The 22,787-nt window shown below is 49.1% G+C and overlaps 13 non-coding genes across 13 annotated transcripts; all 13 read right to left on the bottom strand.

The window, feature by feature from the left end:
* Positions 1–3,252: 3,252 nt before the first annotated feature.
* On the bottom strand, positions 3,253–3,324 carry Trnat-agu (transfer RNA threonine (anticodon AGU)). The gene has a single exon. It is a non-coding gene; the product is annotated as a tRNA-Thr (tRNA).
* An 863-nt stretch (positions 3,325–4,187) lies between these two features.
* Trnar-ucg (transfer RNA arginine (anticodon UCG)) lies at positions 4,188–4,260 on the bottom strand. The gene has a single exon. It is a non-coding gene; the product is annotated as a tRNA-Arg (tRNA).
* A 1,448-nt stretch (positions 4,261–5,708) lies between these two features.
* Positions 5,709–5,781, bottom strand: Trnar-ucg (transfer RNA arginine (anticodon UCG)). Its single transcript has one exon. It is a non-coding gene; the product is annotated as a tRNA-Arg (tRNA).
* Positions 5,782–7,256: 1,475 nt separating this feature from the next.
* Trnar-ucg (transfer RNA arginine (anticodon UCG)) lies at positions 7,257–7,329 on the bottom strand. Its single transcript has one exon. It is a non-coding gene; the product is annotated as a tRNA-Arg (tRNA).
* Positions 7,330–7,844: 515 nt separating this feature from the next.
* Positions 7,845–7,916, bottom strand: Trnat-agu (transfer RNA threonine (anticodon AGU)). The gene has a single exon. It is a non-coding gene; the product is annotated as a tRNA-Thr (tRNA).
* An 861-nt stretch (positions 7,917–8,777) lies between these two features.
* On the bottom strand, positions 8,778–8,850 carry Trnar-ucg (transfer RNA arginine (anticodon UCG)). Its single transcript has one exon. It is a non-coding gene; the product is annotated as a tRNA-Arg (tRNA).
* A 1,463-nt stretch (positions 8,851–10,313) lies between these two features.
* Positions 10,314–10,386, bottom strand: Trnar-ucg (transfer RNA arginine (anticodon UCG)). Its single transcript has one exon. It is a non-coding gene; the product is annotated as a tRNA-Arg (tRNA).
* A 518-nt stretch (positions 10,387–10,904) lies between these two features.
* Trnat-agu (transfer RNA threonine (anticodon AGU)) lies at positions 10,905–10,976 on the bottom strand. The gene has a single exon. It is a non-coding gene; the product is annotated as a tRNA-Thr (tRNA).
* An 861-nt stretch (positions 10,977–11,837) lies between these two features.
* Trnar-ucg (transfer RNA arginine (anticodon UCG)) lies at positions 11,838–11,910 on the bottom strand. Its single transcript has one exon. It is a non-coding gene; the product is annotated as a tRNA-Arg (tRNA).
* Positions 11,911–12,431: 521 nt separating this feature from the next.
* On the bottom strand, positions 12,432–12,503 carry Trnat-agu (transfer RNA threonine (anticodon AGU)). The gene has a single exon. It is a non-coding gene; the product is annotated as a tRNA-Thr (tRNA).
* An 861-nt stretch (positions 12,504–13,364) lies between these two features.
* Trnar-ucg (transfer RNA arginine (anticodon UCG)) lies at positions 13,365–13,437 on the bottom strand. The gene has a single exon. It is a non-coding gene; the product is annotated as a tRNA-Arg (tRNA).
* Positions 13,438–13,952: 515 nt separating this feature from the next.
* Positions 13,953–14,024, bottom strand: Trnat-agu (transfer RNA threonine (anticodon AGU)). Its single transcript has one exon. It is a non-coding gene; the product is annotated as a tRNA-Thr (tRNA).
* Positions 14,025–14,885: 861 nt separating this feature from the next.
* On the bottom strand, positions 14,886–14,958 carry Trnar-ucg (transfer RNA arginine (anticodon UCG)). Its single transcript has one exon. It is a non-coding gene; the product is annotated as a tRNA-Arg (tRNA).
* Between the last annotated feature and the right edge of the window lie 7,829 nt (positions 14,959–22,787).

Raw genomic sequence — 22,787 nt, 5'->3', positions numbered from 1 at the left:
GGCATTAAGACGGGTGCATGTCTGTCGCCAGTCCCGGCGTTTCTTTGCCGTGAGTAAGTTCCTGATGTGTCGCTGTAGTTGCCGGTGGCGTCGTAGTGTGTCCTGGTCACGTGTGTGAAGGAAGGCACGGTAGAGCCGGCGGGATTCACGCAGGAGAAGGACGGCCTGTGGGGGTAAGGTGGGGCGGTGCGGATGGATGGCAATGGTAGGGACGTGGGCCTCCACGGCCTCAGACAAGGTCTGCTGGAGAAAGGAGGCAGCACGGGTAACGTCATCAGGTTGGTGGTAGGTGAGGGGGTGGCTATCGACCTGGAGAGCAAGGGAGTCCCGGTAGGCATTCCAGTTGGCACGGGAGTAGTCATGGACATATTTCGGGGGAGGGTCATGGCGCGGGTCGGGACGGGGGCGACGACCGTCTGATACAGTGAGGAGGACAGGGAGATGGTCACTGCCAATGGGATCAAGGACGTCCACCGCTATGCGGCCAAGCAGGGTGGGGGAGGCTAGGACGACATCGGGAGTGGTATTGGATTCAGGGCGGGTGTGTTGGGGAATTGGAAGGACGTCGCCTTGGAGGGTGGCAAGGAACCGATGCCACCGCCGTAACTGGGCGGCAGAACGACTATGGATGTTAAGGTCGGCGGCGATCACGTAGGAGGAGAAGGTACGGTCGATGTGGGAAAGGAAGTCGAAAGGAATAGGTGCAGCGGGGCGGACATAGATGGTGGCACAGGTAAGGGTAAGGCCGGGGAAGAAGAGACTAAGGATCAAGTGTTCTGTGGGGTCAGGAAGGAGGGGTTGGAGCCGGACAGGGATCTGGCGGTGGTGGCCAATGGCAACTCCGCCACGCGCTATCTGGAGTGGATTGTCAGACCGGTGAAGGAGGTAGGGCGAGGTGTGGACGGTGTGGTGGGGCTGAAGAAAGGTTTCGTTCAGAAGGAAGGCATCCACACGGTGGGTCGTAAGGGTATGCATAAGGAGGTGCTTGTTGGTGGGAAGGGAGCGGATGTTATTGAACAGGATACGGTGCTGTCGTGCCATAATGGGAATTTAAACGAGGGTGTCGAGACGGGAGAAGGTGAAATGGGCCTGGTTGTGGGAATAGGTGGCGTAGGTGTTGAGGTGGAACACGGAACGGGCAGCGAGGGAAATCTGGTGGAGGGTGTGGGGACGCTGAAAGGGATGGACGTTCTGGAGCACTATTGTGACGAACCTGATGATGTCCTCTGCGGTGGGGGGAGGACGGAGGGAATTGCCAGGAGGGGTGGGGTCATCCAAAGGGCGGAGAGGAACAGTGAGTTCAGGAGCGGATGGAGGAGGTCGAGCCTTGCATTTCTGGGAGTAGGTAGGGTGTTGGAGGTTGCAGGTATTGCAGGAGGGAGGAGACTGAAGGTTGGGGCACTGCCGGAGGAAGTGCGCTTGCTTACAATGTGGGCAGACTGGGGCCTCGCGGCACTCTGATGTTGGGTGTGCGTTATAACGCAGACACCTCTGGCAGCGAATGGATTGTGGTGGGGAGCGGGAGGGGTCAACCTTATACCGGCGGTGGAAGAGGAGGGCACCCTCCTTAAGGAGATGGTCGATGGAGGGAGCGTGTTCGGAGAAAACTCGCATAAGGCGAGTGGGGCCCGCAGAGTTGAAAATGCGGCGAACAGCTCGCACCTCCAGGTACGGGTGGGCCTTCAACTCCGCCAGCACCTCTTCCTCCGTGATCGTCGGGCTAAGCCGAGTGATCACGGCGGTGAGGGTCGGCGGGCGACGTGGGGGTTGGGGTTGACGGGGGGAGGAAGGGGAAGGAGCAGGGGCAAGGGAGGCATTAGGTCCAAATCGGGTGAGAGGAATTCGGGAGAGGATGTCGGAGTGTAGGGTAGGGCTTGGGGAGGTGATCAAGACAGAGTCCCTACGGGGGGTAAGAAGGGAGATGGGGGCTGCAGGGAAGTATTGGCGGAGGAGCAAGGTCAGGTTGCGGGCCTCCAGGAGAGAGGGATCAGGACGGGAGAGGAGATACTTGTAGGAGGGGGAGTTAGAAGAGGAAGTAGAGGGGGCTGGAGGGGAGACATCCATGGCATCTAGGGGTGGGGGAGGGGGAAGATGCTGGGACTTCTTGGGTGCAGAGGAGGCGGGGGTGCCACTGGGACGCTTAACAGCGGGGACAGGATGGGAGGAGGTGTGGGGCACAGGAGTGACGGGGAGATGACGGGAAGCGGCAGGTCCCGGTGTCGGTGCTGGTGCTGGTGCTGCTGTTGGTGCTGCTGTTGGTGCTGCTGCTGGTTGTGGCGCTGCTGCAGGTGGTGGTGCTGGCGCCGGCGATGGTGCGGCATGGGTCGTAGCCCGACGAGACACAACCCTGGCAGGGGCCGCATGAGTGGTGTGGGGGAGTGGGGGAAAGGGGTCGTGTGTGGAGGCTTGGGGAGAAGGAGCAGGGGATGGGGCGACAAAGGGAGCTGGGGTGGGAAGGGTGAGGAGGGGCGGGATATAGTAGGACGGGGGCGACTGAGCACACCAAGTAAGAGTAGTGGCAGCGAGGGAGGGCGTCGTATAGACGATGGCGGTGGTAGTGGCGGTGGTGGTGGGGGTGGTCATGATGGCAGTAAGGAAAACTGGAAACACAGAAAAGAAGAATGGGGACAGACAAGGGACAAAGTCAGGAACAGATTACAGATGACAGATGAGAGACGTCGAGGAGCGAAAGGATGAAGGCAAAGACGAAGACGAGAATAGCGACGACAACGAAAGCAGGAGAGGAAGACGAAGCACTGGGTCCTGGCGGCGGCGGCGGCGGCGGCGGCGGCGGGGGCCGGAAGCTGCGGCGGCGGCGGCGGCGGCGGCGGCGGCGGGGGCCGGAAGCTGCGGCGGCGGCGGCGGCGGCGGCGGCTGGGTCCGGAAGCTGCGGCTGGGTCCGGCGACGACTGCTACTGCAAAACTGGCGGCACTGGAAACTGCTGCTGCTGCTGCTGCTGCTGCTGGCGGTTCCGGAACTGCGACTGCGACTGCGGCTGCGACTGCGACTGCGACTTCTGCGAAGCCCTAACACTTCGATACGTAGCAGTACTCTGCAAGGTATCGAAGGGCGGAACTCTTCCGAGGTCCGCCGAAGAATGCCGTACCGCTTTGGCAAATGCTTTATCAGCGCCATTCGTCTTAATCACATCTGAGAGTAATTCTTAATAAAACTCCTCACGCTAATTGTTCGCCATCACAGATACTGTTTGCTATACGGCCATGACGCGCAACTGATTTCCAAAATTCGTCTTCCTCCTGTGAGGATGGAACTCACGACTCCTGGTTTACTAGACCAGTGCTCTACCACTGAGCTAAAGAGGCGCGGCCTAGCGGAACTTTTGCGTACTTCGTCCGTACGGTCGTCTGAATCTTCAGACTTCAGCTGACAACACTTCATATTTTTCACTAATATTTGCAGCTATGGCGACCCATTACTGCTTGGATACACATCTGACACGTAGCCGATGTTCTCTCCAAACAAAATCACCAGCACTTCAGAACATGACTTTCACACATGTCTACAAAATCACGTTCAACTTCAAATACAGTTTTCTTGCGACTGATGGAGACGTAGGCAAATTTTAAAGTTGCTATTTCCATTACATCACGTTAATCAGAAAATCGGTAATTTACATCTGCAGCGGAGAAAAATTCCGTTCCGCCCAGGGTAGGGCTCGAACCCACGACCCTATGATTAAGAGTCTCATGCTCTAACGACTGAGCTAGCCGTGCTGCCTCGTTGGGTACCTGCTGGGTAGCAGATCACACAGTACTCGTTTGGGTTGGTTGGTCCCATACAGAATCTCTCCATGCTGCCTAATGTTTTCCTAACGTCACACTCGTCACGTACTTCACTTTTATTTCATAATCATTTCTGAGAGGTAAAGGAATTGCATGACAATCTGCAGAGCTAGCGGCGTCAAAATTAACACACATACTTGACGTGACTCAAAAGCCGAACGAGTTACTTTCCGACGTTGTTTTAGATGTGCAAGTGCCAGTCAAACCTCGCGGTGAGGGCACTCTGCCGACCATTTCGCTAGTTAACACCGGTCTTCTTGTGTGTGTTTCAAGCTCAAGACCATCTCCAAGCACAAAATGGTCAACAGCAACATTCAGACGGTTTCGTACTGCACAATTGCTACATTAAAACGGTATGTTTGTTTCTCAGAACTGGAAAAAAACGACCGTGACAGGATTCGAACCTGCAATCTTCGGATCCGAAGTTCGACGCCTTATCCATTAGGCCACACGGTCACTGACGACCAAGTATAACTTATATACGATTCATCTCGAAACGCTCACACCCCCTGAGGAATTGTGTTTTCGTTCCACACAGCCGCTGCCCCTTACTCTTTCCCACCCATTCGTTACATTCAACCTCTTACGAGACCGACCAAACATATACAGGAAAACAAGACCACACACTTTGCGCAATCGGAATCGATGGCAGGGTGTCCCTCGCCGCATTTGCTACGATGGCCATTTGCTAATTCTGCAGAAGCGGCGGCGGCGACGACGACGACGACGACGACGACGACGACGACCGCGAGAGGCTCAGACATTTGTGAGAAATACATCTATAAAATGTAACTCAGAATGCCTCGTCCCACCTTATGCCGTACCGCTTTGGCAAATGCTTTATCAGCGCCATTCGCCTTAATCACATCTGAGAGTAATTCTTAATAAAACTCCTCACGCTAATTGTTCGCCATCACAGATACTGTTTGCTATACGGCCATGACGCGCAACTGATTTCCAAAATTCGTCTTCCTCCTGTGAGGATGGAACTCACGACTCCTGGTTTACTAGACCAGTGCTCTACCACTGAGCTAAAGTGGCGCGGCCTAGCGGAACTTTTGCGTACTTCGTCCGTACGGTCGTCTGAATCTTCAGACTTCAGCTGACAACACTTCATATTTTTCACTAATATTTGCAGCTATGGCGACCCATTACTGCTTGGATACACATCTGACACGTAGCCGATGTTCTCTCCAAACAAAATCACCTGCACTTCAGAACATGACTTTCACACATGTCTACAAAATCACCTTCACCTTCAAATACAGTTTTCTTGCGACTGATTGAGACGTAGGCAAATTTTAAAGTTGCTATTTCCATTACATCACGTTAATCAGAAAATCGGTAATTTACATCTGCAGCGGAGAAAAATTCCGTTCCGCCCAGGGTAGGGCTCGAACCCACGACCCTATGATTAAGAGTCTCATGCTCTACCGACTGAGCTAGCCGTGCTGCCTCGTTGGGTACCTGCTGGGTAGCAGATCACACAGTACTCGTTTGGGTTGGTTGGTCCCATACAGAATCTCTCCATGCTGCCTAATGTTTTCCTAACGTCACACTCGTCACGTACTTCACTTTTATTTCATAATCATTTCTGAGAGGTAAAGGAATTGCATGACAATCTGCAGAGCTAGCGGCGTCAAAATTAACACACATACTTGACGTGACTCAAAAGCCGAACGAGTTACTTTCCGACGCTGTTTTAGATGTGCAAGTGCCAGTCAAACCTCGCGGTGAGGGCACTCTGCCGACCATTTCGCTAGTTAACACCGGTCTTCTTGTGTGTGTTTCAAGCTCAAGACCATCTCCAAGCACAAAATGGTCAACAGCAACATTCAGACGGTTTCGTACTGCACAATTGCTACATTAAAACGGTATGTTTGTTTCTCAGAACTGGAAAAACACGACCGTGACAGGATTCGAACCTGCAATCTTCGGATCCGAAGTCCGATGCCTTATCCATTAGGCCACACGGTCACTGACGACCAAGTATTACTTAAATACGATTCATCTCGAAACGCTCACACCCCCTGAGGAATTGTGTTTTCGTTCCACACAGCCGCTGCCCCTTACTCTTTCCCACCCATTCGTTACATTCAACCTCTTACGAGACCGACCAAACATAGACAGGAAAACAAGACCACACACTTTGCGCAATCGGAATCGATGGCAGGGTGTCCCTCGCCGCATTTGCTACGATGGCCATTTGCTAATTCTGCAGAAGCGGCGGCGGCGGCGACGACGACGACGACGACGACGACGACGACGACGACGACGACCGCGAGAGGCTCAGACATTTGTGAGAAATACATCTATAAAATGTAATTCAGAATGCCTCGTCCCACCTTATGCCGTACCGCTTTGGCAAATGCTTTATCAGCGCCATTCGCCTTAATCACATCTGAGAGTAATTCTTAATAAAACGCCTCACGCTAATTGTTCGCCATCACAGATACTGTTTGCTATACGGCCATGACGTATACGGCCATGACGCGCAACTGATTTCCAAAATTCGTCTTTCTCCTGTAAGGATGGAACTCACGACTCCTGGTTTACTAGACCAGTGCTCTACCACTGAGCTAAAGAGGCGCGACCTAGCGGAACATTTGCGTACTTCGTCCGTACGGTCGTCTGAATCTTCAGACTTCAGCTGACAACACTTCATATTTTTCACTAACATTTGCAGCTATAGCGACCCATTACTGCTTGGATACACATCTGACACGTAGCCGATGTTCTCTCCAAACAAAATCACCTGCACTTCAGAACATGACTTTCACACATGTCTACAAAGTCACCCTCACCTTCATATACAGTTTTCTTGCGACTGATGGAGACGTAGGCAAATTTTAAAGTTGCTATTTCCATTACATCACGTTAATCAGAACATCGGTAATTTACTTCTGCAGCGGAGAAAAATTCCGTTCCGCCCAGGGTAGGGCTCGAACCCACGACCCTATGATTAAGAGTCTCATGCTCTACCGACTGAGCTAGCCGTGCTGCCTCGATGCGTACCTGCTGGGTAGCAGATCACACAGTACTCGTTTGGGTTGGTTGGTCCCATACAGAATCTCTCCATGCTGCCTAATGTTTTCCTAACGTCACACTCGTCACGTACTTCACTTTTATTTCATAATCATTTCTGAGAGGTAAAGGAATTGCATGACAATCTGCAGAGCTAGCGGCGTCAAAATTAACACACATACTTGACGTGACTCAAAAGCCGAACGAGTTACTTTCCGACGTTGTTTTAGATGTGCAAGTGCCAGTCAAACCTCGCGGTGAGGGCACTCTGCCGACCATTTCGCTAGTTAACACCGGTCTTCTTGTGTGTGTTTCAAGCTCAAGACCATCTCCAAGCACAAAATGGTCAACAGCAACATTCAGACGGTTTCGTACTGCACAATTGCTACATTAAAACGGTATGTTTATTTCTCAGAACTGGAAAAACACGACCGTGACAGGATTCGAACCTGCAATCTTCGGATCCGAAGTCCGACGCCTTATCCATTAGGCCACACGGTCACTGACGACCAAGTATTACTTATATACGATTCATCTCGAAACACTCACACCCCCTGAGGAATTGTGTTTTCGTTCCACACAGCCGCTGCCCCTTACTCTTTCCCACCCATTCGTTACATTCAACCTCTTACGAGACCGACCAAACATAGACAGGAAAACAAGACCACACACTTTGCGCAATCGGAATCGATGGCAGGGTGTCCCTCGCCGCATTTGCTACGATGGCCATTTGCTAATTCTGCAGAAGCGGCGGCGGCGACGACGAAGACGACGACGACGACGACGACACGACCGCGAGAGGCTCAGCGATTTGTGAGAAATACATCTATAAAATGTAATTCACACTGCCTCGTCCCACCTTATGCCGTACCGCTTTGGCAAATGCTTTATCAGCGCCATTCGCCTTAATCACATCTGAGAGTAATTCTTAATAAAACTCCTCACGCTAATTGTTCGCCATCACAGATACTGTTTGCTATACGGCCATGACGCGCAACTGATTTCCAAAATCCATCTTCCTCCTGTGAGGATGGAACTCACGACTCCTGGTTTACTAGACCAGTGCTCTACCACTGAGCTAAAGAGGCGCGGCCTAGCGGAACTTTTGCGTACTTCGTCCGTACGGTCGTCTGAATCTTCAGACTTCAGCTGACAACACTTCATATTTTTCACTAATATTTGCAGCTATGGCGACCCATTACTGCTTGGATACACATCTGACATGTAGCCGATGTTCTCTCCAAACACAATCACCTGCACTTCAGAACATGACTTTCACATGTCTACAAAATCACCTTCACCTTCAAATACAGTTTTCTTGCGACTGATGGAGACGTAGGCAAATTTTAAAGTTACTATTTCCATTACATCACGTTAATCAGAAAATCGGTAATTTACATCTGCAGCGGAGAAAAATTCCGTTCCGCCCAGGGTAGGGCTCGAACCCTCGACCCTATGATTAAGAGTCTCATGCTCTACCGACTGAGCTAGCCGTGCTGCCTCGTTGGGTACCTGCTGGGTAGCAGATCACACAGTACTCGTTTGGGTTGGTTGGTCCCATACAGAATCTCTCCATGCTGCCTAATGTTTCCCTAACGTCACACTCGTCACATACTTCACTTTTATTTCATAATCATTTCTGAGAGGTAAAGGAATTGCATGACAATCTGCAGAGCTAGCGGCGTCAAAATTGACACACATACTTGACGTGACTCAAAAGCCGAACGAGTTACTTTCCGACGTTGTTTTAGATGTGCAAGTGCCAGTCAAACATCGCGGTGAGGGCACTCTGCCGACCATTTCGCTAGTTAACACCGGTCTTCTTGTGTGTGTTTCAAGCTCAAGACCATCTCCAAGCACAAAATGGTCAACAGCAACATTCAGACGGTTTCGTACTGCACAATTGCTACATTAAAACGGTATGTTTGTTTCTCAGAACTGGAAAAACACGACCGTGACAGGATTCGAACCTGCAATCTTCGGATCCGAAGTCCGACGCCTTATCCATTAGGCCACACGGTCACTGACGACCAAGTATAACTTATATACGATTCATCTCGAAACGCTCACACCCCCTGAGGAATTGTGTTTTCGTTCCACACAGCCGCTGCCCCTTACTCTTTCCCACCCATTCGTTACATTCAACCTCTTACGAGACCGACCAAACATAGACAGGAAAACAAGACCACACACTTTGCGCAATCGGAATCGATGGCAGGGTGTCCCTCGCCGCATTTGCTACGATGGCCATTTGCTAATTCTGCAGAAGCGGCGGCGACGACGACGACGACGACGACGACGACGACGACGACCGCGAGAGGCTCAGACATTTGTGAGAAATACATCTATAAAATGTAATTCAGAATGCCTCGTCCCACCTTATGCCGTACCGCTTTGGCAAATGCTTTATCAGCGCCATTCGCCTTAATCACATCTGAGAGTAATTCTTAATAAAACGCCTCACGCTAATTGTTCGCCATCACAGATACTGTTTGCTATACGGCCATGACGTATACGGCCATGACGCGCAACTGATTTCCAAAATTCGTCTTCCTCCTGTAAGGATGGAACTCACGACTCCTGGTTTACTAGACCAGTGCTCTACCACTGAGCTAAAGAGGCGCGACCTAGCGGAACATTTGCGTACTTCGTCCGTACGGTCGTCTGAATCTTCAGACTTCAGCTGACAACACTTCATATTTTTCACTAACATTTGCAGCTATAGCGACCCATTACTGCTTGGATACACATCTGACACGTAGCCGATGTTCTCTCCAAACAAAATCACCTGCACTTCAGAACATGACTTTCACACATGTCTACAAAGTCACCCTCACCTTCATATACAGTTTTCTTGCGACTGATGGAGACGTAGGCAAATTTTAAAGTTGCTATTTCCATTACATCACGTTAATCAGAACATCGGTAATTTACTTCTGCAGCGGAGAAAAATTCCGTTCCGCCCAGGGTAGGGCTCGAACCCACGACCCTATGATTAAGAGTCTCATGCTCTACCGACTGAGCTAGCCGTGCTGCCTCGATGCGTACCTGCTGGGTAGCAGATCACACGGTACTCGTTTGGGTTGGTTGGTCCCATACAGAATCTCTCCATGCTGCCTAATGTTTTCCTAACGTCACACTCGTCACGTACTTCACTTTTATTTCATAATCATTTCTGAGAGGTAAAGGAATTGCATGACAATCTGCAGAGCTAGCGGCGTCAAAATTAACACACATACTTGACGTGACTCAAAAGCCGAACGAGTTACTTTCCGACGTTGTTTTAGATGTGCAAGTGCCAGTCAAACCTCGCGGTGAGGGCACTCTGCCGACCATTTCGCTAGTTAACACCGGTCTTCTTGTGTGTGTTTCAAGCTCAAGACCATCTCCAAGCACAAAATGGTCAACAGCAACATTCAGACGGTTTCGTACTGCACAATTGCTACATTAAAACGGTATGTTTGTTTCTCAGAACTGGAAAAACACGACCGTGACAGGATTCGAACCTGCAATCTTCGGATCCGAAGTCCGACGCCTTATCCATTAGGCCACACGGTCACTGACGACCAAGTATTACTTAAATACGATTCATCTCGAAACGCTCACACCCCCTGAGGAATTGTGTTTTCGTTCCACACAGCCGCTGCCCCTTACTCTTTCCCACCCATTCGTTACATTCAACCTCTTAAGAGACCGACCAAACATAGACAGGAAAAAAAGACCACACACTTTGCGCAATCGGAATCGATGGCAGGGTGTCCCTCGCTGCATTTGCTACGATGGCCATTTGCTACTTCTGCAGAAGCGGCGGCGGCGACGACGACGACGACGACGACGACGACGACGACACGACCGCGAGAGGCTCAGCGATTTGTGAGAAATACATCTATAAAATGTAATTCACACTGCCTCGTCCCACCTTATGCCGTACCGCTTTGGCAAATGCTTTATCAGCGCCATTCGCCTTAATCACATCTGAGAGTAATTCTTAATAAAACTCCTCACGCTAATTGTTCGCCATCACAGATACTGTTTGCTATACGGCCATGACGCGCAACTGATTTCCAAAATCCATCTTCCTCCTGTGAGGATGGAACTCACGACTCCTGGTTTACTAGACCAGTGCTCTACCACTGAGCTAAAGAGGCGCGGCCTAGCGGAACTTTTGCGTACTTCGTCCGTACGGTCGTCTGAATCTTCAGACTTCAGCTGACAACACTTCATATTTTTCACTAATATTTGCAGCTATGGCGACCCATTACTGCTTGGATACACATCTGACATGTAGCCGATGTTCTCTCCAAACACAATCACCTGCACTTCAGAACATGACTTTCACATGTCTACAAAATCACCTTCACCTTCAAATACAGTTTTCTTGCGACTGATGGAGACGTAGGCAAATTTTAAAGTTACTATTTCCATTACATCACGTTAATCAGAAAATCGGTAATTTACATCTGCAGCGGAGAAAAATTCCGTTCCGCCCAGGGTAGGGCTCGAACCCTCGACCCTATGATTAAGAGTCTCATGCTCTACCGACTGAGCTAGCCGTGCTGCCTCGTTGGGTACCTGCTGGGTAGCAGATCACACAGTACTCGTTTGGGTTGGTTGGTCCCATACAGAATCTCTCCATGCTGCCTAATGTTTCCCTAACGTCACACTCGTCACATACTTCACTTTTATTTCATAATCATTTCTGAGAGGTAAAGGAATTGCATGACAATCTGCAGAGCTAGCGGCGTCAAAATTGACACACATACTTGACGTGACTCAAAAGCCGAACGAGTTACTTTCCGACGTTGTTTTAGATGTGCAAGTGCCAATCAAACATCGCGGTGAGGGCACTCTGCCGACCATTTCGCTAGTTAACACCGGTCTTCTTGTGTGTGTTTCAAGCTCAAGACCATCTCCAAGCACAAAATGGTCAACAGCAACATTCAGACGGTTTCGTACTGCACAATTGCTACATTAAAACGGTATGTTTGTTTCTCAGAACTGGAAAAACACGACCGTGACAGGATTCGAACCTGCAATCTTCGGATCCGAAGTCCGACGCCTTATCCATTAGGCCACACGGTCACTGACGACCAAGTATAACTTATATACGATTCATCTCGAAACGCTCACACCCCCTGAGGAATTGTGTTTTCGTTCCACACAGCCGCTGCCCCTTACTCTTTCCCACCCATTCGTTACATTCAACCTCTTACGAGACCGACCAAACATAGACAGGAAAACAAGACCACACACTTTGCGCAATCGGAATCGATGGCAGGGTGTCCCTCGCCGCATTTGCTACGATGGCCATTTGCTACTTCTGCAGAAGCGGCGGCGGCGACGACGACGACGACGACGACGACGACGACGACGACACGACCGCGAGAGGCTCAGCGATTTGTGAGAAATACATCTATAAAATGTAATTCACACTGCCTCGTCCCACCTTATGCCGTACCGCTTTGGCAAATGCTTTATCAGCGCCATTCGGCTTAATCACATCTGAGAGTAATTCTTAATAAAACTCCTCACGCTAATTGTTCGCCATCACAGATACTGTTTGCTATACGGCCATGACGCGCAACTGATTTCCAAAATCCATCTTCCTCCTGTGAGGATGGAACTCACGACTCCTGGTTTACTAGACCAGTGCTCTACCACTGAGCTAAAGAGGCGCGGCCTAGCGGAACTTTTGCGTACTTCGTCCGTACGGTCGTCTGAATCTTCAGACTTCAGCTGACAACACTTCATATTTTTCACTAATATTTGCAGCTATGGCGACCCATTACTGCTTGGATACACATCTGACATGTAGCCAATGTTCTCTCCAAACACAATCACCTGCACTTCAGAACATGACTTTCACATGTCTACAAAATCACCTTCACCTTCAAATACAGTTTTCTTGCGACTGATGGAGACGTAGGCAAATTTTAAAGTTACTATTTCCATTACATCACGTTAATCAGAAAATCGGTAATTTACATCTGCAGCGGAGAAAAATTCCGTTCCGCCCAGGGTAGGGCTCGAACCCTCGACCCTATGATTAAGAGTCTCATGCTCTACCGACTGAGCTAGCCGTGCTGCCTCGTTGGGTACCGGCTGGGTAGCAGATCACACAGTACTCGTTTGGGTTGGTTGGTCCCATACAGAATCTCTCCATGCTGCCTAATGTTTCCCTAACGTCACACTCGTCACATACTTCACTTTTATTTCATAATCATTTCTGAGAGGTAAAGGAATTGCATGACAATCTGCAGAGCTAGCGGCGTCAAAATTGACACACATACTTGACGTGACTCAAAAGCCGAACGAGTTACTTTCCGACGTTGTTTTAGATGTGCAAGTGCCAGTCAAACATCGCGGTGAGGGCACTCTGCCGACCATTTCGCTAGTTAACACCGGTCTTCTTGTGTGTGTTTCAAGCTCAAGACCATCTCCAAGCACAAAATGGTCAACAGCAACATTCAGACGGTTTCGTACTGCACAATTGCTACATTAAAACGGTATGTTTGTTTCTCAGAACTGGAAAAACACGACCGTGACAGGATTCGAAACTGCAATCTTCGGATCCGAAGTCCGACGCCTTATCCATTAGGCCACACGGTCACTGACGACCAAGTATAACTTATATACGATTCATCTCGAAACGCTCACACCCCCTGAGGAATTGTGTTTTCGTTCCACACAGCCGCTGCCCCTTACTCTTTCCCACCCATTCGTTACATTCAACCTCTTACGAGACCGACCAAACATAGACAGGAAAACAAGACCACACACTTTGCGCAATCGGAATCGATGGCAGGGTGTCCCTCGCCGCATTTGCTACGATGGCCATTTGCTACTTCTGCAGAAGCGGCGGCGGCGACGACGACGACGACGACGACGACGACGACACGACCGCGAGAGGCTCAGCGATTTGTGAGAAATACATCTATAAAATGTAATTCACACTGCCTCGTCCCACCTTATGCCGTACCGCTTTGGCAAATGCTTTATCAGCGCCATTCGCCTTAATCACATCTGAGAGTAATTCTTAATAAAACTCCTCACGCTAATTGTTCGCCATCACAGATACTGTTTGCTATACGGCCATGACGCGCAACTGATTTCCAAAATCCATCTTCCTCCTGTGAGGATGGAACTCACGACTCCTGGTTTACTAGACCAGTGCTCTACCACTGAGCTAAAGAGGCGCGGCCTAGCGGAACTTTTGCGTACTTCGTCCGTACGGTCGTCTGAATCTTCAGACTTCAGCTGACAACACTTCATATTTTTCACTAATATTTGCAGCTATGGCGACCCATTACTGCTTGGATACACATCTGACATGTAGCCGATGTTCTCTCCAAACACAATCACCTGCACTTCAGAACATGACTTTCACATGTCTACAAAATCACCTTCACCTTCAAATACAGTTTTCTTGCGACTGATGGAGACGTAGGCAAATTTTAAAGTTACTATTTCCATTACATCACGTTAATCAGAAAATCGGTAATTTACATCTGCAGCGGAGAAAAATTCCGTTCCGCCCAGGGTAGGGCTCGAACCCTCGACCCTATGATTAAGAGTCTCATGCTCTACCGACTGAGCTAGCCGTGCTGCCTCGTTGGGTACCTGCTGGGTAGCAGATCACACAGTACTCGTTTGGGTTGGTTGGTCCCATACAGAATCTCTCCATGCTGCCTAATGTTTCCCTAACGTCACACTCGTCACATACTTCACTTTTATTTCATAATCATTTCTGAGAGGTAAAGGAATTGCATGACAATCTGCAGAGCTAGCGGCGTCAAAATTAACACACATACTTGACGTGACTCAAAAGCCGAACGAGTTACTTTCCGACGTTGTTTTAGATGTGCAAGTGCCAGTCAAACATCGCGGTGAGGGCACTCTGCCGACCATTTCGCTAGTTAACACCGGTCTTCTTGTGTGTGTTTCAAGCTCAAGACCATCTCCAAGCACAAAATGGTCAACAGCAACATTCAGACGGTTTCGTACTGCACAATTGCTACATTAAAACGGTATGTTTGTTTTTCAGAACTGGAAAAACACGGCCGTGACAGGATTCGAACCTGCAATCTTCGGATCCGAAGTCCGACGCCTTATCCATTAGGCCACACGGTCACTGACGACCAAGTATAACTTATATACGATTCATCTCGAAACGCTCACACCCCCTGAGGAATTGTGTTTTCGTTCCACACAGCCGCTGCCCCTTACTCTTTCCCACCCATTCGTTACATTCAACCTCTTACGAGACCGACCAAACATAGACAGGAAAACAAGACCACACACTTTGCGCAATCGGAATCGATGGCAGGGTGTCCCTCGCCGCATTTGCTACGATGGCCATTTGCTACTTCTGCAGAAGCGGCGGCGGCGACGACGACGACGACGACCGCGAGAGGCTCAGACATTTGTGAGAAATACATCTATAAAATGTAATTCAGAATGCCTCGTCCCACCTTATGCCGTACCGCTTTGGCAAATGCTTTATCAGCGCCATTCGCCTTAATCACATCTGAGAGTAATTCTTAATAAAACGCCTCACGCTAATTGTTCGCCATCACAGATACTGTTTGCTATACGGCCATGACGCGCAACTAATTTCCAAAATTCGTTTTCCTCCTGTGAGGATGGAAGTCACGACTCCTGGTTTACTAGACCAGTGCTCTACCACTGAGCTAAAGAGGCGCGACCTAGCGGAACTTTTGCGTACTTCGTCCATACGGTCGTCTGAATCTTCAGACTTCAGCTGACAACACTTCATATTTTTCACTAATATTTGCAGCTATGGCGACCCATTACTGCTTGGATACACATCTGACACGTAGCCGATGTTCTCTCCAAACAAAATCACCTGCACTTCAGAACATGTTTTTCACATGTCAACAAAATCACCTTCACCTTCAAATACAGTTTTCTTGCGACTGATTGAGACGTAGAGAATTAACACACATACTTGACGTGACTCAAAAGCCGAACGAGTTACTTTCCGACGTTGTTTTAGATGTGCAAGTGCCAGTCAAACCTCGCGGTGAGGGCACTCTGCCGACCATTTCGCTAGTTAACACCGGTCTTCTTGTGTGTGTTTCAAGCTCAAGACCATCTCCAAGCACAAAATGGTCAACAGCAACATTCAGACGGTTTCGTACTGCACAATTGCTACATTAAAACGGTATGTTTGTTTTTCAGAACTGGAAAAACACGGCCGTGACAGGATTCGAAACTGCAATCTTCGGATCCGAAGTCCGACGCCTTATCCATCATGCCACACGGTCACTGACAACCAAGTGTAACTTATATACGACTTATCTCGAAACGCTCACACCCCCTGAGGAATTGTGTTTTCGTTCCACACAGCCGCTTCCCCTTACTCTTTCCCACCCATTCGTTACATTCAACCTCTTACGAGACCGACCAAACATAGACAGGAAAACAAGACCACACACTTTGCGCAATCGGAATCGATGGCAGGGTGTCCCTCGCCGCATTTGCTACGATGGCCATTTGCTACTTCTGCAGAAGCGGCGGCGGCGACGACGACGACGACGACGACGACCGCGAGAGGCTCAGCGATTTGTGAGAAATACATCTATAAAATGTAATTCACACTGCCCCGTCCCACCTTATGCCGTACCGCTTTGGCAAATGCTTTTTCAGCGCCATTCGCCTTAATCACATCTGAGAGTAATTCTTAATAAAACTCCTCACGCTAATTGTTCGCCATCACAGATACTGTTTGCTATACGGCCATGACGCGCAACTGATTTCCAAAATTCGTCTTCCTCCTGTGAGGATGGAACTCACGACTCCTGGTTTACTAGACCAGTGCTCTACCACTTTTTTTTTTTTTTTTTACGACCCCTGGTTTATTATATTAGTGCTCTACCACTTTTTTTTTTGTTTTTTTTTTTTTTGTTTCACGCCCCCTGGTTTACTAGACCAGTGCTCCACCACTTTTTTTTTTTTGTATTACTTGATATGCCATTGTTTAAAATTTAGGGGTGACACTCAGATTCAGGCCTGCGGAAACAAAGCGGGCAGGGGTCGAAACCCGAGGCCTGGCCACGATGACTCCACCGTCCTGTTTCCGAATGGCACCTGTACTACGGCGTCGTACTTTCCCCTACTGTCGCTGTTCTTGGTCTCACGTTTGTTTTTCTTGTTCGTCCTAAATATCCACGAAAACTTCAGTCCAGGTTTAGAAAAGTAGTTTACAGAAAGGTGGCAAATCCAGAAACAGTATATAGGAAATCGGCTAACACAGGCGACCTTAGCCAACACCCTCCCTTTCAAATGTCAGGCTAAGCATATTTGCAAAATCTTCACGGAGTCCTGGCATGCGCAATCGGTTCCAGTAAGCAGTAAGAATGTACTGTCGAAACGTAAGGTGTTCATCCTCTTCATGACAACTAATAACAAAATGTACGAAGTGTCCAAGCAACCACATAACGGTATTGAGCTTCGTTCGCGGATAAAAGGAAGAATCGGGCCGTACGATGATGTCAATGGTGTAAGCGGTTTCGGCAGTCCTAGTGACAAAAGCCAGTTGTTTCCTGAGCCAAATCCAATTAGCAAGGTGCCCACTGCAGGTGAATCGATGCTCAAGTGTGTCCTGGAGACCACACCGAGTGCAGTTGACCGTGTCAGAAAGACCAATACGGTGCAGTCGTACGTTGGTGGGGACCAAACCATTAACTACCCTACACCACGTGGACGCCACAGCCATAGTGAGGATCGGCAGACTAACATTCCTCCAGACGTTCTTCCAGGACACTGATGGAGACGCCAGTTCGATTGGATTGGGACCGGCCAGCCCCTCCCAACGGGCAATCAAGCTCTTGGTCGTTGGCACCGGTCGTCGCAAGAAGACGTCACCGAGGTAACTAACCGCAATATAAAATTCCCGGACGTGTTTCGACTTAAAATTGAGGCGACCGACGTCGACAGGTGGAGCAAGGCTCTTCGGGCGCACAACAGTAAAAAGTCTGGATGTAATTGAAGTCACTTCTTGCGTAACAATGAGAGTCGTACGGCGGACGTACAAGGCAGATGCCTTGCGAGTAATGTCAGTGAGGCCCAAGCCTCCGGAGATACGCGGTTTCGTCATAACCTCGTAACGCAACTTGAATAGATGACCCTTCCATATAAACCTGCTAGACAATTGGCGCAACCTTTTCGCAACCATAATGGGAAGTGGGAACAGCTGAGCAACATAATAGGCTTTACATAACACGTATGTGTCTAAAATTCTGATTTTCTGCAAAATGGTAGCAGAGCGCTGCTCATGGACCATCAGAGCCCCCTGTATCTTCTCGGTGACAGATTTCCAATTAAGAGCTGCCATTTTTATAGGACACCGATCAATGGTAATCCCCAATGACATATGGCGATCGACAAAAGTGGCCCAAGGAACATCAGCATCGCGAAACCCTCGAATATCAAGGAACTTACACTTACCTTGATTAAGACGCGCTCCAGAGACACAACAGTATGCATCGACTGCCCCTTTCAACAATGTGATATCATCACGTTGACGGAGGAGAACAACGACATCGTCCGCGTACGCCTTAACAGTGAGCTTCCCACCAGAGAGGGTCATACCCTGAAGCCTGAAAGCAAGAGTCCGAAGCAGCGGTTCCAGGGACAATATGAATAGCGACATAGAGAGCGGACTACCCTGAGGTACCCCTCGGCGGATAGCAATGGGCGGCGTCAGCTGCCCATTGACTGACACCCGAGCAGTTATTCCCCTATACAAATTACCAAGAACACCACGTGATGAAGCGTTAAAACCTATTGTATCTAAAACATGATCTAAAAACACATGACTGACGTGATCAAAAGCCTTATAAAAATCGAGGAAAGCAAAGGCACAATGAACGTTTGTAACCGCCGCAACCGAGACAACATCCCGATATTCGGCTACTGGGGTCAGAATAGATCTACCAGGAAAACAACATTGATGTGCATAAATCACACCCCGAAGCAGTGAAGACAATCGACTATTGAGTGCTCTAGCAGCTGTCTTGTAATCAAAGTTCAGCAATGTGAGCGGACGAAGATTGGCAGTAGATAAACGACCAGTGGACTTCGGAATTAAAACAATTTTCCCTACTTTAAAATCGGCAGGCACATCCATCCCCCTGACAATCTCATTTAAAATCTGCGTAAAAGTGCCACCCAAAAGAGGCCAAAAACGGAGATAAAATTCTTTAGGCAGGCCGTCTGGACCCGGCGATTTACCGGACGGAGAGTGAGCAATAAAATCAAAAACATCATCTACCTGCAACTCCCGGAGAAAGTCGCCGTTCGCGTCAGGCGTGATCGTCGCAGGAAGATCCTCAAGGACATCATCAGAAAGTGACGCACCAGAATCATCGGCAGAATAGAGATTAGCGTAATACTGATGAAGAGCACGAGTCATATCCTCCTGTGCAATAAGCTGTCGTCCATCATCCACCATAAGAGAAGAGATGAAGGAGCGACGACGTCGAGTCTGATGCCGCAGCAGGTGGTACAAAGAAGTCAGTTCACCTTCAACAAGAGAGTGAGGTTTCGACTTTACTCGCAGACCATCCAACTGTCGTCGTTTGAGGGTCAAGAGTTTGGCTTTAATACGACGAACATCATGAATCCGCAGAGGAGAAGGACCCGCAGCGTCATACAGTTCACGCAGGACAGAGTAGTAAAATTCATACGTGTACTTAAAATCACGCGCCCTTGCGGCACAGTAAAAAATCAAAGTCTGACGAATCTTGGGCTTGGCAAAAGCAGTCCACCAAACTAGCAAGGAGGGGTAACGCGGGACGGAGCGAAGACATCGCTCCCACACGGCACTTACAACTTCATCAATGGCACTGTCGGCAAGGTGGGAAACATTTAACATCCACTGGGAACGATAAAGTTTTGCTGGTTGGTGACGAAGATTTACAGTTGCAGTAAAAGCACAATGGTCAGAAAAACTAGTAGGAATAACATCGACAGAAAGAATGTTATCACATAAAAAATCAGAGAAGTAGAATCTGTCGAGTCTACTGCATGAGGACGCGGTAAAATACGTAAATTTCACCAGGGTTGGATATTTGTGTTCCCAAACATCACGCAGGTGCATCGTACGAACCAAGTCATGTAAATCTCGGCAATAATTAAAATTGGGGGACTGGTCTTCAGGGCGTAAAACACAATTAAAATCGCCTCCGAGCAGGAGACTCCGAGGACTCTTGCGCAAAAGATAAATAAGCTCGTCCTTATAAAAGCGCGATCGAGCCACAGTGCGACCCGAACCAGAGGGGGCATACAAAACAACTAGGTGGAGATCAAAAAGACGACAACCAATCCCACGGCCAGAGTCAAGGAATTCAATGTCAGTAATAGGAATACCTTCTCGAAAGAAAAGAGCAGTTCCTGTTGAATTCTCCGGTGCGACATTAAAAACAGTTTGAAATCCAGGTAGAGAGAGATCAGAAAACAATACTTCCTGCAAAAATACTACGTCCGCACAGGAGTCGTAAAGAAACTGCCGCAAAGAGGCAATGCGAACGTCGGACTCAATACGGTTAACATTTAAGGTAAGAAAGGTGTATGCCTGAACCATGGAGAGAAAAGCGAGGGAAGAAATCACCTACACCGACGCATCAACATCACAGTCCATAGCAGGGAAGACGGAGGCATCCGAGGGAGGGGGACTGCTACCCCCTTCCGCGGATCCCTTACGTTTCGGTTTTTTACGAACAGCATTGACGTTCGGCTGAACGCGCAACTTGCGTCGGCTGACGGGCAAGGAAGCGGCAGCCGCCGATGACGTAGGAGGGTCAAGTTCTGTATCTGACAACACCCGCGCCGGTCCACAGTCAGGGTCCGGGGTCGCGGGGGAAACATCCGACGAAACGGACTGGTCTACACCAGTATTAGCTTCCGGTAAACATGGACTACACGGAGGCGAAACGTGAGCAGGAAGCTCAGAAACTGCTAAGTTGGAAGGAAGCGGAGCAGCTCCGCTGGCAGAGGTGTGGGGCAGCGAAGCAGGAAGTTGTTGCGACTCAACTTGTTGTGACAACGAAGTCGGTTCGGAAGGCGGCGCCAACAGGCCCGACCGACGAGCCGACTCGAGAGAAGCCGCGTCGGAAGCCGGAGGGGCGTCAGCAGCCGCTACCGGGACAGCTACTTCTGGGGAACAGGGAGCATCTACACTACTCTGTGTCTCGGAGGATGTCGGTCTCTCGGATTGGGGCATCTCGGGAAGATCCTCATCCGTACTATTTCCATCTTGTGCGCGACGCCGTTTATTATTCAAAAGCGGCACACCCACCTGAGGAACCGACGGAACAACATCAGATTTGGCACGTAAAGGAGGAAATTCTGTGTCAGGGGCGTGCAAAACCTGCGGCTGGGCGCTACTACCACTGGACTGTTCGACACCAAGAGCAGAACCACCTGCAACGAGGTCAGCGACCGTTAACTTGCGACGCTGTTCGAGAGAATTTTTTAACACAAAAATCCTCCGCGGACAGTTGGTACGCACGTGGCCACTCTCATTGCACAAAAAACAGGTGCCAACCTGACCACTATATGTTACATGGACACGATATCCACCGATCTGCAGGTGCGAGGGAATATTCTGCTTCACGTGCATTTCGACGGAACGAATGCCACTGTAACACTGCAGGCGATGTTGGCTGGACCAGCGTTCAAGGCGAATACTCTTAACATCACCATACTTGAGTAAACCTTCCTTAAGATACACATTATCCACCTCCGGCGGAAGGTTGTAAACACGAACACTGGTGTACGTAATGGAAGCATTTGAAAGCAGTACGGTACTGACAGAATCATCCCGATGCCGAAAGAGAACCTGGTGACCAAATTTGGAAATAATTTTATCAACCAGAAGGGGGTCCATAATATTAACAAAGAAAACATAGAGTTCTGTATCAAAATAAGCAGTGTGCACCTGATCCGAATTAATGCCAAAGGTATCTACTAACCAATCATGAATCTCAAGGGAACTAGGTTGCACATGGCGGGTGGACTTGTCGAAAGCAAAACTAACTGTAGCCTGACGAGGAATAACCTGAGACGACATTGTCAAAAACTACGCGGTCTAAACCGCTACACAAAAAACACTGAAATACACACAGAAAGTAACACAAGGAATGAAACAACGACGGAGAAAAACTTACAGAAGGTACAACACTACACGTGAACAAACGATATCCCACTATACGTAACGCTACGGCGGAGCGGAAGACTAGGCACGTCCACACTGCGCCACTGAGCTAAAGAGGCGCGGCCTAGCGGAACTTTTGCGTACTTCGTACGGTCGTCTGAATCTTCAGACTTCAGCTGACAACACTTCATATTTTTCACTAATATTTGCAGCTATGGCGACCCATTACTGCTTGGATACACATCTGACACGTAGCCGATGTTCTCTCCAAACAAAATCACCTGCACTTCAGAACATGACTTTCACACATGTCTACAAAATCACCTTCACCTTCAAATACAGTTTTCTTGCGACTGATGGAGACGTAGGCAAATTTTAAAGTTGCTATTTCCATTACATCACGTTAATCAGAAAATCGGTAATTTACATCTGCAGCGGAGAAAAATTCCGTTCCGCCCAGGGTAGGGCTCGAACCCACGACCCTATGATTAAGAGTCTCATGCTCTACCGACTGAGCTAGCCGTGCTGCCTCGTTGGGTACCTGCTGGGTAGCAGATCACACAGTACTCGTTTTGGTTGGTTGGTCCCATACAGAATCTCTCCATGCTGCCTAATGTTTTCCTAACGTCACACTCGTCACGTACTTCACTTTTATTTCATAATCATTTCTGAGAGGTAAAGGAATTGCATGACAATCTGCAGAGCTAGCGGCGTCAAAATTAACACACATACTTGACGTGACTCAAAAGCCGAACGAGTTACTTTCCGACGTTGTTTTAGA

Source organism: Schistocerca gregaria, chromosome 11 (genome assembly GCF_023897955.1).
Source record: "Schistocerca gregaria isolate iqSchGreg1 chromosome 11, iqSchGreg1.2, whole genome shotgun sequence".
In the NCBI taxonomy this organism is placed as follows: domain Eukaryota; kingdom Metazoa; phylum Arthropoda; class Insecta; order Orthoptera; family Acrididae; genus Schistocerca; species Schistocerca gregaria.
The sequence above is the reverse complement of the archived record's forward strand: the minus strand, read 5'-3'. Positions and strand labels throughout refer to the sequence as shown.